Consider the following 13,770-nt stretch of genomic DNA (forward strand, 5'->3'; position numbering starts at 1 on the left):
CCAGCCTGGGCAGCAGAGTGAGAGTCCATCTCAATAAATAAATAATAAAACAAATAAAGATTGACTTTATTATTATTTTTAAGGAAGCTAAAGGTAAGAGAAATCCAACTGACTAACGCTCAGAAAAGATTTCCTGGTCTGTTCAGCAGGTAGCGTTCCCTGCTAGCTTCACCCTCTTGATGCTTCCTAAACAAGACATGTCCTAGAGATGTTCATTCCTGCTGAGATGCACCATGCTCTTGGTATTCTGTCTTTCCCCTGCTCATTCACCCCACACCTGCGCCACACCCAATCAGTTGCCAAATCCTGTTCATTTAAACCCTGCAATCGTTTTTCACCAGGCCGTGCCCTCCCGTCCATCTTCCCACTCCCTGGGCCCTGCTGTGCACACAGCCTCCACTGCACCCCATCTCACCTCCTCTTCCCACAGCACATTCCGGAGCTGGTGAGATCTTCTCATTGCCTAAGAAATAAACAGCAAAACTTTAGTGGGACTGCAGGGCTTCCATGAACACTTCTCACTTTCCTGTCTAAAACAGTTGCTATTGGTACCCTGCCCATGCCCCTTAGCCAATCTGGAAAGTGACCTACAGATTTTGTGAAGGATTCTTGTACACACTGGTGGTTTCATGCCTCAAGCATCCACAGTCCTTTTCCCCAGGGCTTTCTCTGGTGGCTGGAGCTGGCTCACCCACCTGGGCAGGGTTGAATAGCCAGAGAGTTGATGTCCCTGGGAGCAACCCTCAACCACCAGAATTCTGGACCTACCCGAGTAGGCAGACAAATACTCCAACATCATTGCCTCTCTGTGGAACAACTCTAAAGTGTGTCATACAGAGTCTCTCAGAGGGTCCCCAGTTACCCAACTTACTCAACTTTTATTGGCTTTCCTCTCTTCTCTGTCTCTCTTCACTACTCCTTCACAGTGCTCCTTTCAACATCCTTTCAAATAAAATACTTGCACCTAAATCCTTGATTCAGCATATGCTTTGTGAGGTGCCCAAATCAGGACACTTTCAAAGCCTAGGCATAATTCCCCGTGCACTGTGTCATGCACCCTTAAGTGCAACCAACTTGAAACTATATGCCCCCTGCTTTCACCCTTCCATGACTTTGCCTGGCTATACCCTTCACCTTGAAAGGCTTCCCACTTTCACATCTGTCCTCTCCCATCTGTTGTTCAAGAATCAACTCAGGTTTCATTGTTTTTCATGATAAGCACAAGGAGTGATCACTCAATGCTTTGAACTCCACAGCAGTTTATTGCTTCCTTCAGCATCACCTTTGTCCTCCAGGTTTCTCGACCTAGCGGAGTCTATTGACAAACTCTCCTTTACTTTTGTTCAACTGATGACCCCGATGGCCAGTTCTAGACCTTATCATTACCCAGTTCTGGGATCTTAGATTCCAGTGTTTCCTGGATGACCACAGATACCTTTGGTTTTCTTGCTCCAGGGACACCTGTTCTATGAGGTTATCAAGGCCCCAATCTCTTCCTCCCTATCTCTCAGCACCTCTAGACCAGGCCTACCCTACCAACCCCATCCTGGTGAATCTTTTTCTCTAACTCACAAGTCCCTTGGCCTCTTCCATCCTTCCAGTTGTACAAAACCCACGTCTCGGTCAGTTCACCCATCAGCCTCACTGGTTTCCTCTCCATCAGTGGCCTCAGAAGAAGCGCAAATCAGTTAAACGCATACACAGGACTTACTAGGACTAAAACTCTAGCTCCACAGCTATTCGCTGTATGATCTCGGGCAATGTAAGTTTTTGGACTTGCAGCCTCCTTCTCTGTAAATGAGAAAAATAATAAAACGTTATTCTTTTACCCTCAGATAAAATTCAGTATTATGGAATCTTTAGTGTAAGGTTCAACTTTTAAATACCAAAGACGGGACAAACCGTCAGTCACTAGTAATGGGTTGTGTTAATCTTGCTTCTATTACTGTGTGTCTACTTCATTTGGTTCGGGGGGGCACTTAGAATTGTGCCTGGCACAGGGTAGGCACTTCATAAATGCTAGCTGCTATTATTACTACTATACTAGTTTCCTACGGCTGCCATAACACACTGCTACAAACTGAGTGGCTTAGAACAATGGAAGCTTATTTTTTTTTTTCTTTTTTTGAGACAGAGTCTTGCTCTGTTGCCCAGGCTGGAGTGCAGTGGCACAATCTCAGTTCATCGCAACCTCTGCCTCCTGGGTTCAAGCCATTCTCCTGCCTCAGCCTCTTGAGTAGCTGGGATTACAGACGCGTGCCACCACGCCTGGCTAATTTTTGTATTTTTAGTAGAGATGGGGTTTCACCATGTTGGTCAGGTTGGTCTTGAACTCCTGACCTCGTGATCCGCCTGCCTCAGCCTCCCAAAGTGCTAGGATTACAGGTGTGAGCCACCGTGCCCAGCTTGGAAGCATATTTTCTTACAGCTCTGGAGGGCAGTATCTGTAGGGGTGGCTCTTCGGAGGCTCTGAAGGGGCACTGACTAATGCCCCTCTCCTGGCTCCTGGTGACTACTGGCAGTCCTTGGTGTTTTGGTTTAGAACTGTACTGCTCTAATCTCTGACTCTATGTCCACATGGCCATCCTGCTCTGTGTCTCTGTCTCCAGTCTCCCTCTGATTTGCTCTTACAAGGACACTTGCTATTGCATTTAGGACCCATCCTAAATCCAGGATGATCTCATCTTGAGATTCTTTTTTTGTTGTTGTTTGTTTGTTTTGAGACAGAGTTTCGCTGTTGTTGCCCATGCTGGAGTACAATGGTGCGATCTTGGCTCACTGCAACCTTTGCCTCCCGGGTTCAAGCATTTCTCCTGCCTCAGCCTCCCGAGTAGCTGGGATTACAGGCATGTGCCACCATGCCCGGCTCATTTTGTGTTTTTAGTAGAGACAGGGTTTCTCCATATTGGTCAAGCTGGTCTCGAACTCCCAACCTCAGGTGATCTGCCTGCCTCAGCCTCCTAAAGTGCTGGGATTACAGGCGTGAGCCACTGCGCCCAGCCTCATCTTGAGATTCTTAATTACACTGGCAGATACCTATTTCGTCCAACTAGGGTCACATTCACAGGTTCCCGGGATTAGGACTTGGACATGTCATTTGGGGGCCACTATTCAACCCACTACAATTTTCATTACAAAGAGTTTCAGTGGAGAGGTGGGAGTGGAAGCCAGATTGCAGAGGATCAACAAAGAGGAGGTGAAGAAACATAGATGATTATTTTACATATATATTTTTTTGAGACAAGGTCTTTTTTTTTTTTTTTTTTTTGAGAAAGAGTTTCGCTCTGTTGCCCAGGCTGGAGTGCAGTGGCACGATCTCTACTCACTGCAACCTCTGCCTCCTGGGTTCAAGCGATTCTTTAATCCCAAGTAGCTGGGATTACAGGCGTGCGCCACCATGCCCGGGTAATTTTTATAATTTTAGTAGAGACGGGGTTTCACCCTGTTGATCAGGCTGGTCTCGAACTCTTGACCTTGTGATCCGCCTGCCTTAGCCTCCCAAAGTGCTGGGATTACAGGCATGAGCCACCATGCCCAGCCTTGAGACAGTCTCCAGACTGGAGTGCAGTGGCACAATCTCAGCTCACTGTAACCTCCACCTCCCAGGCTCAAGTGATCCTCCCACCTTGGCCTCCCATATAGTGAGTAGCTGGGACTACAAGCACACACCACCATGCCCAGCTAATTTTTAAAAGTTTTTTGTGGAGACAGGGTCACCCTATATTGCCCAGGCTGGTCTACTATTTCTGGGCTCCAACAATCCTCCCACCTCAGCCTCCCCAAGTGCTGGGATTATAGCCACCAGGACCACCCTAGATGATTATTTGAGACACTTGGTTAAAGGGGGATGCAGATGAAGGGAGAGCTGGAGGAGGACGAGAAGCAGAAGACAGATTTTTGTTCCTGTTTTAAAATATGGTGTATTCTTGAGTCTCTTGGGGAAAAAAAGATGAGAAAGACAGGAGAAGATCTTAAAGATATAGGAGAGGGAGGAACAATGAAGCAAGGAGCTGGCCCCAGGACTGAGTTGCTATCAATAAATCAGGGCTGAATGGATGAGTCAGTAAACCCCAGGATAGGCCAGCCACAGACCAGCTACCACCAAGCAGGTCGGAACAGAGACATGGCCTGAGGAGAGAAGTGTGTGCCAAGGAGCCACCATGACAAGAGAAAACAAAACCAACCAAGCCTCTGGTGGAAGACCTGAGATTTGAAAGGGCTGAACCAGAGATCATTTGGGCAGTTTATAAACCACTTTCATCAGTTTCTCATCTGAAGCACTGATTACTGCTGGAGGACAGGCAGAGCAATCAGTGTTACTTGGACAGGGGAAGAAACTGAGACCCAGAAAGGCCTTGGGGCTAGTGAAGGACACACAGGTTGTTGGGGTGTTCAGAGTTCCAGCTGAAGAGACAGGGAGCCCAGGAAGTCCTGGTGGGGGTGGGGTGTCCTCTGACAGCAAAAAGAGGCAGTTATTGAGGTCTTCACTCAGAAATGGATATTTTTTATTTCAATAGTTTTTGGGGTACAGGTGGTTTTTGGTTACATAGATAAGTTCTCTAGTGGTGATTTCTGACATTTTAGTTCACCCAAGCTGTGTACATTGTACCCAATATGTAGTCTTTTATCCCTCACCCCCTCCCAAGCTTCCCACCCGAGTCCCCAAAGTCCATTATATCATTCTTACGCCTTTTCATCCTCATAGTTTAGCTCCCACTTTTTTTTTTCCCCACAAGATGGAGTCTTGCTCTGTCACCCAGGCTGGAGTGCAGTGGCGCAATCTCGGCTCACTGCAACCTCCGGCTCCCGGTTCAAGCAATTATCCTGCCTCGGCCTCCTGAGCAGCTGGGATTACAGGCACGTGCCACCACACTCAGCTAATTTTTGTATTCTTAGTAGAGACAGGCTTTCACCATGTTGGCAAGGCTGGTCTCTAACTCTTGACCTCATGATCTGTCCGCCTCGACCTCCCAAAGTGCTGGGATTACAGGCGTGAGCCACCAGGCCTGGCCACTTAGCTCCCACTTATCAGTAAGGATGTACATTTGGTTTTCCATTTCTGGGTTACTTCACTTAGAATAATGGCCTCCAGCTCCATCCAAGTTGCTGCAAAACAACATTCCTTTTTTTAGCTGAGAAGTATTTCATGGTGTATATATACCACATTCCTTTTTATAGCTGAGTAGTATTCCATGGTGTATATATACCGCATTTTCTTTATCCACTTGGTTGATGGGCACTTAGTTCGGTTCCTTATCTTTGCAATTGCAAATTGTGCTGCTAAAAACATGTGTGTGCAGGTGTCGTTTTCATATGACTTTTTTTCCTTTGGGTACATACCTAGTAGTTGGACTGCTGGGTCAAGTAGTAGATCCACTTTTAGTTCTTCAAGGAATCCCCATACTGTTTTCCAGAGTGATTGTACTAATTTACATTCCCACCAGCATGTAAAAGTGTTCCCTTTTCACCATATCCATGCCAACATCTATTGTCTTTTGACTTAATTATGGTCATTCTTGCATTAAGGCAAGGTGGCACCTCATTGTGGTTTTAATTTGCAAAAACTGAACACTTAAAATACTGTTGCTCTTGCTCCCCTTTTGCCCTTTCCTCCCTGGGCTTCTGTGAGGCACATCTTCCCGGTTTTTCAACTCTTGGATCTTTCTCAAGATCCCTTCCAAAGTGCCCGTTGCTCCTCGGACCCTTTACAGTGGGCACTGTCCAGACACTTCCCACCTACTAAACACTTTCCCAGGGTGGGCTCTGGTGGCCCCAGGTTCCAATTCATACCTCTAGTCTATTCCTTCCAAACTTAATCTTCTGCCCAGTCCTCTCTCCTGAGCTCCAGATTCATATACCCAGCTGCCTGCTGCCCTGTCCATCTGGGTGCCCCATTGTGTCCGGAATTGGTGGGTTCTTGGTCTCACTGACTTCAAGAATGAAGCCTCCAACCTTCACAGTGAGTGTTACAGTTCTTAAAGATGGTGTGTCCGGAGTTTGTTCCTTCAGACGTTCAGATGTGTCTGGAGCTTCTTCCTTCTGGTGGGTTCGTGGTCTCACTGTCAGGAGTGAAGTTGCAGACCTTCATAGTGAGTGTTACAACTCTTAAAGGCAGTGCCTCTGGAGTTGTTCATTCTTCCCAGTGGGTTCGTGGTCTCACTGGCTTCATGAGTGAAGCTGCAGACCTTTGCGGTGAGTGTTACAGCTCATAACAGTAGCGTGCACCCAAAGAGTGAGCAGCAGCAAGATTTATTGCAGAGAGCAAAAAAGCAAAGCTTCCACAGTATGGAAGGGGACCAGAGCAGGTTGCCACTGGTGGCGCCCGCAGCCTGCTTTTATTCCTATATCTGGCCCCACCCACGTCCTGCTGATTGGTCCACTTTACAGAGAGCTGATTGGTCCACTTTACAGAGAGCTGATTGGTCCGTTTTGACAGTGCTGATTGGTGCGTTTACAATCTTTGAGCTAGACACAGTCACATAGTGCTAGTTAGCTAGAGAGTTAGCTAGATACAGAGTACCAATTGGTGTATTTACAAACCTTGAGCTAGACACAGAGCTGCCACTTTGGTGCATTTACAATTCCTGCAGCTAGACACAGTCACACAGTGCTAGCTCCCCAAGTCCCCACTAGGTTAGCTAGATACACGAGTGTATTCACAAACCTTGAGCCTAGACACAGAGTGCCTGGATTGGGCTGCATTTACAACCCTTGAGCTAGAAGAGTCCACACAGTGCTAGTCCTCCAAGTCCCCACTTAGGTGTAGCGTAGATACAGAGGTGTATTCACAAAACATTGAGCTAGGACACAGACGTACTGATTAGTTGTATTTTACAAACCCTGAGCTAGACACAGAGGTGCTGATTGGTGCACAACACGATCCTCAGGCCTAGGGGGGGGTATATAAAAGTTCTCAAGTGCCCATCCAGTTCAGCGAACCCAGCCTGGCTTCCATCAGTGGATCCTGCACCACGGGGCTGCAGGCGGAGCTGGGGCCCACCAGTCCCCAAGCAGCGCCTGCCACTCCTCAGTCCTTGGAGCTGCTCGATGGGGATCCGGGGGCCACGGAGTAGGGGCGCGCCCGTCAGGGAAGGCTCAGGCGCGGGAGCCCACCGCAGCGGGGGAGCTCAGAGATGGCGGGCTGCAGGTCCCAGCCCTGCCCTGCGGGGAAGCAGCTAAGGCCCGGCGAGAATTCGAGTGTGGTGCCGGCGGGCCAGCACTGCTGGGGGACCCGGCGTAACCTCCGCAGCTGCTGGCCCGGGTGCTAAGCCCCTCACTGCCCTGGGCCGGCGGTGCCTGCCGGCTGCTCCCTAAGCGGCGCCCGCCGAGCCCACGCCCGCGCCTGCCGAAACTCACACTGGTCCGCGAGCGCAGCCCCGGTTCCTGCCCGCGCCTCTCCCTCCACACCTCCCTGCAAGCAAAGGGAGGCAGCCCCGGCCTCAGCCAGCCCAGAGAGGGGCTCCCAACGGTGCCGTGGCGGGCTGAAGGACTTCTCAAGCGCCGCCAGAGTGGGCGCCGAGGCCGAGGAAGCGCTGAGAGTGAGGGCTGCTAGCACATTGTCACCTCTCACCATGGGTGCTTCAAACCCAACAGATACCAAACTGGACTCATCCCTTTTCCCCAAAAACGGGCTCCTCCTCTCATGTTCCCTCCTCAGTTGCTGGCACTGCCTGCCACAATCCTGCTTCTGCTTCTCTCCCAGTATCCTGTGCGTCACCAAGGGTTATCTGTCTCTTTTGCCTCATAAATATCTCATGACCTTGCCTCCCTCTCTCCATCCCCAGGCCTTGTCACCATGTCTCACCTGGACCCTGCAACAGTCTCCCCTTGCCTGCTGGCCTTTCCAGTCCATCCTCCAAATGGTGACCTCATGATCTTCCTAAATCAAAAAGATGATCCTCTTGCTCACCTCTTTCAGGATGTCTGTGGGCTTCTCCACTTCTGCTGGGTAAAGCACAAACTGGCATTCAAGGCCCTTGATGATCTAGCCTCTGGCCATATTCTCCAGCCTTATCAAGCCCGCATGTATTCCATCCTCCAGCCACACCTATTATTTGCCATTTCGCAAATGCCCCCCCACCTTCATCTAGGTTGTTTATTCTTTCCACCACAGTCCACTTGAAGCCAGCTCAGGTATCTCCCCCTGCAAGAAGCTCTCCTGACCCTCCTTCCCATGAGTTAACTTCTCCACTTGTGCTCGCCCCCACTACTCTCATCTGCTCACACTATATGGTCATTGTCTACCTGCCTGGTTGGTGCAGGGACCTGTGTGGGTTCCCAGAGTGGAATCCAGGACCTCATACCTCCTCTGTACTCAGTTAATGCTTCCTGGACTGTGCTGAATTGTCACAGTGTGGATCAAGCCGCCATCATTTGCAGTTTACAAATTCATTGCACCATTATTTTTCCACTCTTCTTCATGACACGTAGTCAGCTAAAAATATCTTTATACAGTAAGTTCTTTTTTCTTTTTTTTTTCACCTTTGCATTAGATACTTGAAATATATTCCCCAAACCAGTTTCTCTTGGTCAGAGGTTATACTTAGGTGTGTGGCTTTTATTAGAACTGCTAAATAGTTGTCCAGAAAGAGTGTGTTTGTTCACATCACCACTATGTATACAGGAAACGTATGATACCTTTCCTCATCCATAATAAGGTTTTTTTTTTTTTTTTTTTTTTGAGACAGAGTCTCACTCTGTCACCCAGGCTGGAGTGCAATGGTATAATCTCAGCTCACCGCAACCTCCGTCCCCCAGGCTCAAGCGATTCTCCTGCCCAATCTCCCAAGTAGCTGGGATTACAGGCATGCACCACCACGCCCGGCTAATTCTGTATTTTTAGTAGAGACAGGGTTTCTCCACGTTGGTCAGGCTAGTCTTGAACCCCCAACCTCAGATGATTCACCTGCCTCAGCCTCCCAAAGTGCTGGGATTACAGGCATGAGCCACCGTACCAAGCAAGGTTATTCTTATAATAAAAGACAGATTAACAAGAAAAAAGCACAACAAATTTATTGAATCAAAGTTTTACATGGCGTAGGAGCCTTCAGAAATAAAGACCAAAAACCCAGAGAAAACTGTCTTTTGTGTTTGGGTTCAGTGAAGAATGAACAGCCGTGTGGAGATGTGATTGGACAAAGAGGCATGACCTCACGGTAACAGACTGAGCGGGGAGATCCAGCAAAGACTGTCCAGATTCTTTTTGGTCTCTTTGTGCAGCATTCCTTTCTCCAGCATATGGGGCAGGACCCCTCTGGGATGAAGGTCTTCAAGGGGCAAGGGAAAAGGGAGGGTGTAACCTTTCTAGATTTTATGGCTGACTTAGGGGGAGAGAGGTTCTAGTTTCTATGACGTGCTTTGGGGAACAGGAATTCTGTTTTCTCTGATGTGCTTCAAGGGAGAAAGAGGAGCAGGAGACACAGGGACTGGATATTTTGCTTCACTTCGAGTTCAAGTACTCAGCATGCCAAAGTGCCATACATTGGGCTATCATGTTCTGAGCCTCAACACCTGCAACACTGCCAGCAGTGGGTTTTACTATTTTTTCGTTCATATTTGCTACTTTAAAGGGCATGCAGAGTTGATGCTCTCTTCCTTCAGGGAACCTTCTATAATTCTAGAGAGACAGCTATGGTAGGGTGTGACAAGTGCCATAAGAGAGGGGTGGGGTGTGGAGGGTAGCAGAGGAGACTGTGGGAGCCCAGGATGGCAGGGAACATCTAATCCAAGTTGTGGGGTTCAAGGAAAACTTCCTAAAGGAGAGGCCAGCTACCTCAGACTAATCAGGCTGATGCCTCCCACTGCCTGGTGTCTTCTATAACATTCTTACTGCCATTGTCTTTCCTCATCTTATCTCTATCTTCTAGCTACAATAACTCAATGGGAATAGATACTTTTCCTATCTCACAAATGAGGAAACAGAGGCTTACAGGGACCACACAGCTAGAGACGGGGTTAGAACTCAAACTCAGCTCTACATGATGTCCTTGGGCCAGTGCTCTTCCAGCCATCCATGTTGATAAGGAACAAGGGACAGATAAGATACTTCCTAGGGATGACCAACCCGGGAAAGAGACTTTTTTGCGCTTACCCTCATTCACTACAACTCTGGAGGGTGAGTAATATCAGCCCCAGTCTAAACAACCTCTCCAAGGTCACACAGTGGTGCAACATAGACTCTTACCCCTACAGAGGACTTCCCTCCCTGCCACACCCATCTCAGAGGGAGCAAATTTTATGCCCTTTTGCTCTCAATTCATAAGTTGAAGTCCTAACCCCTTGTACCATAGAATATGACTTTATTTAGAGACAGGGTCTTTACAGAGGTAATCAAGTTAAAATGAAGCCATTAGGGTGGCCCCTAAACCAATATAATTGGTATCCTTATAAAAAGGGGAAATTTGGGGCCGAGCGTGGTGGCTCACGCCTATAATCCCAGCACTTTGGGAGGCCGAAGCAGGCGGATCATCTGAGGTTGGGAGTTTGAGACCAGCCTGACCAACATGGTGAAACCCCGTCTCTGCTAAAAATACAAAATTAGCCGACTGTGGTGGTGCATCCCTGTAATCCCAGCTACTCGGGAGGCTGAGTCAGGAGAATCGCTTGAACCTGGGAGGCAGAGGTTGTGGTGAGCCGAGATTGCGCCACTGCACTCCAGCCTGGGCAATAAGAGCAAAACTCCATCTCAAAAAAAAAAAAAAAAAAAAAAACCGGCTTGGGGGGCACAGAAATTTGGACAAGGTGGTGGACAAGCATAGAGGAAAAAAGATGGGAAGAGACACAAGAAGAAACAAGACAAAGAACATGGGAAGCTACCAGAATTCACCTGGCATATTCCATGCCAGAGAGGCGTGGAACAGTTTCTCCCCTTACAGCCCTCCAAAGGAACTAACCCTGCCAACACCTTGATGTCAGACTTCCAGCCTCCAGAACTGTGAGATAATACATTTTTGTTGTTTAAGCCCCTTAATGTGTAGTACTTTGTTATGGCAACCCCAGTACATTAATAAACAGAAAACTGCCACCCACCCCCAAAACAGGGGATCCTAACGATATTTTGAACAAATGATTTTGTGATTTCAAATTTTGTAATGTCTTCATTATAATTTTTATTGAAGAAAATTGGGGCTGGGTGTGTAGTCCCAGCACTTTGGGAGGCCAAGGTGGGTGGATCACCTGAGGTCTGGAGTTGGAGACCAGCCTGACCAACACAGTGAAACCCCGTCTCTACTGAAAACACAAAATTAGCTGGGCGTGTTGGCCAGCATCTGTAATCCCAGCTACCTGGGAGGTGGAGGTTGCAGTGAGCTAAGATCGTGCCATTGTACTCTGGACTGGTCAATGAGAGTGGAACTCATCTCACACACAAAAAAAAGAAAATTGGGAAAAGATTAGAAAGCATAAAGGAAAAAAGTAAAAACACATGCCCTCTCCCCTTGCTGTTAACATTTTGTTGAATTTCCTCATATATATACACATATATGCAAAAAATATATATATTCCATATATATATATTTTTTTCCATGCAGTTACTAGAATCTTCTTTTCAGGGCTGCTGTGATGCTCAAATGGGAAATTGGGACTGGCTTCCAGTTCAGCACTTTGCATGGTAGATATTATTTATATAGTCACTGTATAAAATTGGAGTCATGCTGTTTTACAACTTCCTCTTTTCACTTACCAGCTTATCTTCAGTGTTTCCCATGTCTTTCATATTCAAGAACATGACAGTTAATTTCTGCAGTCTTCAGTCTGTGAATGAGGCATAACCTACTTACCCAATTCTCTGTCGTTGACCATTTAGAGAATTTCCAATTTTTCCCAGTTATAAATAAGGCTGGGATAAATAATCTTTGATTTTAGGATATGCCCCGGAAACAGAATTGCTAAGTCAAATTCTAATTCTTTTAAAGGCTTTTGTACATACTGTGACATAGTCCTGCAGAAAATTGGTACAATTTACCTCCTCAGCAATGAAAAAAACACTCCCTTTCCCACACCTCACCAACATCTGGTGTTGTCACTTCTATTATCTTGACAAGTTCTATAGATAGGAAAAGCAGACTCTTTTTTTTTTTCATTTGTACTTTGGGATTTCTAGCGTTTTCACAGGTTTTTGTATTTCTTCAGTGAACTACGTTAATCATCCTTTGCGTGTGTCCACTGGTCAGTTCCTCTTATTGTTAAGGGTTTAGCAGGACTTGAAAGGGCCGCTGCAGATGGGAGCCCACGGGCAGCTTCCTCCCCACCCTTCTGACCCTCCTCCTCCCGCATTCCTATCCTCTAGAGCTTTCCTTTGCTCTCCAGGGAACCTTTGTCATTCAAACAGACCCCTGCTTCCCAGGGCCCTGGGAAAGCCACCTCCGGAGGCCCTCTCCACTTTTGACTGCTTTCCCTCCGGAGCCCCACATTCCTGTCTCACCTCTCCCCAGCCCTGCACATCCTCCCTCGAAATTCTTCAAGGAGGCCCAAAGCCACAGGGGACCCAGCCCCTGGCCTAGCCCTAGAGCAAGAATCCCAACCCCACCCTGCTCCAGCTTGAAAGCAAGAGAGATGCGGCTAGGTGGGGAGGAACAGCTGTCCTTGAGGGAAGGCCTGAGAGAGAAAGGCCACAGCACGCGGTGGAAGAAAGAATCCGTCTTTGATGTCTTGTGAAGTCTGACGTCATTCTAGAATCAAGGTCAAATCCCAGGCCAGCGACTTTCAGGCCACATCGCATCACTACCTTGCAGGGTTGCAGTGAAGGGCAAATGTAACTTACATGTAAAGCTTTTGGAACAAAAAGTCAGGTGAACTGATTACCACAAAGCCCCAAAGATCAGGCACGGCTTCTCCAGGAGAGATGGCCCTTGGAGAGGCCGGCTTTGCCCTCGTGGCTGGAGAGTGTATCTGGCAGAAGGTGCAGCCTGAGCAAAGGCTGGGAGGCCAGAGGTACCGGGTGTGCAGTGTGGCTGGGGATGGACACGCGAATGAAGGGCCTCAGGGCACACACGGAGTCCCGAGAGGGAAGCTCAGACATCAGTCCTAGCAGTGGACGGGACTCCACGCTGGACTTGGGAGACCTCGGTTTCCATTCCTGTGGGTCTCCAGCTTCACTCATCCTATCACCCACGGAAGACTTTCCTGTGCGCCCAGGCAGTATGCTGGCCCCGCCCAGGACCTGGAGGGGTTCAAAAACAAGCGATCAGGGCAAAGCGGGTGCCCCAGGGAGAGTGATTAAAACTGGGAATCAGCGGAGGCTTCTGAGAAGCAGCCTTTAAAATGGGCCTTAGGGTGCGAGTGAGGGTGGGGAAGGCGGCCATTGCAAGCAGGGGGGTCGCAGGCAACGGGAAGGCGAAGTCTGGCTTCTTTGAGGGCGGCCGAGCAGGGAAAGGGGCGAGATGAAGTGGGCGAAGGGAGCTAGGACTTCAACCCCAAAAGCCCACGCAGGCGAGGGATGCCAGAGTCCGGCTTCACAAAGACTCGGCAGGAGCTGCCGCAGCCCCAGGCCCGGGAATGTGGGGCGGGGGCAGGGAGGGGAGGGAAGGGAGTGAGGGGGCCGCGGGCCGGCGGCACGTAGCGCTCGTAGGCCGGGCGCGCTGGGGCAGGTAACAAAGCTGCCTGTGTGTGTCGGCGGCGGGGCGGGGCTGCCCGATACCTGTCGGGCGGGGAGCCGGGGCCCCAAAGGGTAGTGCGGCGGAGACTGCTGGGCACAGTAGGCCGCGGCCTGCGCTCTGCCGAGCCTCCCCCTGCCGCAGCCTCCCCAGCTGAGCCGCGGCCGGAGGAAAGCAG

Source organism: Rhinopithecus bieti, unplaced genomic scaffold, assembly GCF_001698545.2.
Source record: "Rhinopithecus bieti isolate Rb0 unplaced genomic scaffold, ASM169854v2 scaffold_12155, whole genome shotgun sequence".
NCBI classification, from domain to species: Eukaryota; Metazoa; Chordata; class Mammalia; order Primates; family Cercopithecidae; genus Rhinopithecus; species Rhinopithecus bieti.